This window comes from Schistocerca serialis, chromosome 8, assembly GCF_023864345.2.
Source record: "Schistocerca serialis cubense isolate TAMUIC-IGC-003099 chromosome 8, iqSchSeri2.2, whole genome shotgun sequence".
NCBI lineage: Eukaryota > Metazoa > Arthropoda > Insecta > Orthoptera > Acrididae > Schistocerca > Schistocerca serialis.
Window position 1 is genome coordinate 348,404,949 of NC_064645.1, and position 2,500 is coordinate 348,407,448.

The window sequence follows — 2,500 nt, forward strand, 5'->3', positions numbered from 1 at the left end:
CTCAGGATAGCTGGTGCTCGTACGAGTCTCATCCGGTAAAGCGAATGATTAGAGGCCTTGGGGCCGAAACGACCTCAACCTATTCTCAAACTTTAAATGGGTGAGATCTCCGGCTTGCTTGATATGCTGAAGCCGCGAGCAAACGACTCGGATCGGAGTGCCAAGTGGGCCACTTTTGGTAAGCAGAACTGGCGCTGTGGGATGAACCAAACGCCGAGTTAAGGCGCCCGAATCGACGCTCATGGGAAACCATGAAAGGCGTTGGTTGCTTAAGACAGCAGGACGGTGGCCATGGAAGTCGGAATCCGCTAAGGAGTGTGTAACAACTCACCTGCCGAAGCAACTAGCCCTGAAAATGGATGGCGCTGAAGCGTCGTGCCTATACTCGGCCGTCAGTCTGGCAGTCATGGCCGGTCCTTGCGGCCGGCCGCGAAGCCCTGACGAGTAGGAGGGTCGCGGCGGTGGGCGCAGAAGGGTCTGGGCGTGAGCCTGCCTGGAGCCGCCGTCGGTGCAGATCTTGGTGGTAGTAGCAAATACTCCAGCGAGGCCCTGGAGGGCTGACGCGGAGAAGGGTTTCGTGTGAACAGCCGTTGCACACGAGTCAGTCGATCCTAAGCCCTAGGAGAAATCCGGTGTTGATGGGGGCCGTCATAGCATGATGCACTTTGTGCTGGCCCCCGTTGGGCGAAAGGGAATCCGGTTCCTATTCCGGAACCCGGCAGCGGAACCGATACAAGTCGGGCCCCTCTTTTAGAGATGCTCGTCGGGGTAACCCAAAAGGACCCGGAGACGCCGTCGGGAGATCGGGGAAGAGTTTTCTTTTCTGCATGAGCGTTCGAGTTCCCTGGAATCCTCTAGCAGGGAGATAGGGTTTGGAACGCGAAGAGCACAGCAGTTGCGGCGGTGTCCCGATCTTCCCCTCGGACCTTGAAAATCCGGGAGAGGGCCACGTGGAGGTGTCGCGCCGGTTCGTACCCATATCCGCAGCAGGTCTCCAAGGTGAAGAGCCTCTAGTCGATAGAATAATGTAGGTAAGGGAAGTCGGCAAATTGGATCCGTAACTTCGGGATAAGGATTGGCTCTGAGGATCGGGGCGTGTCGGGCTTGGTCGGGAAGTGGGTCAGCGCTAACGTGCCGGGCCTGGGCGAGGTGAGTGCCGTAGGGGTGCCGGTAAGTGCGGGCGTTTAGCGCGGGCGTGGTCTGCTCTCGCCGTTGGTTGGCCTCGTGCTGGCCGGCGGTGCAGGATGCGCGCGCCTGCGCGGCGTTCGCGCCCCGGTGCTTCAACCTGCGTGCAGGATCCGAGCTCGGTCCCGTGCCTTGGCCTCCCACGGATCTTCCTTGCTGCGAGGCCGCGTCCGCCTTAGCGTGCTCCTCCGGGGGCGCGCGGGTGCGCGGATTCTCTTCGGCCGCCATTCAACGATCAACTCAGAACTGGCACGGACTGGGGGAATCCGACTGTCTAATTAAAACAAAGCATTGCGATGGCCCTAGCGGGTGTTGACGCAATGTGATTTCTGCCCAGTGCTCTGAATGTCAACGTGAAGAAATTCAAGCAAGCGCGGGTAAACGGCGGGAGTAACTATGACTCTCAAATGCCCACCTGATGCGTAATATATGGACCCTCTCGATCCACCCCTTAGCATCCTTGCGATGTCGGGTGGATGATGGTTCGATTAGCCTCTCTGTGGGAAATCCGAGCTCTGGCCTTCAAGTGGCGGGGGTCGTAAGGGGTGCTAAGAAAGGTGTAATTCTTTTTGAAGCTCTCCGACCGACAGAGCAGGGTGTCGTTCGAGGCTTGGGGGTTACCTCCCCCCCTGCCTTTTGTTTCCAGCTGGTGCAAGCAGTAGAAGAAAACAAGGTACCAGGCCTCCCACTGGAGTGCCTGTGCCAGCTGACGAGCTTTCCAGCCAGCCAACCAGTGCGGGTCGAGCGCCGCTCCCCGCTGTCTGCCCTGAATGTCTGCGGTCATTTTCAACAAAGACCGGGCTCGGCGTTCATCGCCGTCGTGCCCACCCTGATGCCGCCAACGCGGAAGTGCAAACGGCAAGGAAGAAGGCCAGGTGGTCGCAAGAAGAGTTGCTCCGTCTTGCGCATGCTGAGGCGACTTTGTCCCTCCAAGGCTGCCGGTTCTTTAACCAAGAGCTGGCCAAAGCCTTCCCAGAGCGCACACTTGAATCTATCAAGTGTCAGCGCAGGGTGCAGGCCTATAAGAACATGGTGGCCAACTTTGCTGCTGAGCTCTTAAAGAGAGACCAAGATCATCAGGCCTCTGTAGACGGATCTGCTGTGGGCTCTTCCCCACCACAGTCATCTTCTCTGGGGGAAGGCGCCGATCGGGCTATCTGGTCCCTGTTAGTTGAGTTGCCCTCCTCGGGCCCGCGGTTCCGCTCACTTGATGCAGTTGTGGCCTTGGGCCCCACTGCTAGCCGGAATACCATCCAAGCCATGCTTGTTCCCGCTCTTGAAGAACTAGGTAGCAGGGAACCACTTGTTTGTCAAG

The 2,500-nt window shown here is 58.5% G+C and overlaps 1 pseudogene; it reads left to right on the forward strand.

The window, feature by feature from the left end:
• Positions 1 to 2,500, forward strand: part of LOC126417803 (large subunit ribosomal RNA) — a 7,741-nt pseudogene that overhangs the window by 1,289 nt on the left and 3,952 nt on the right.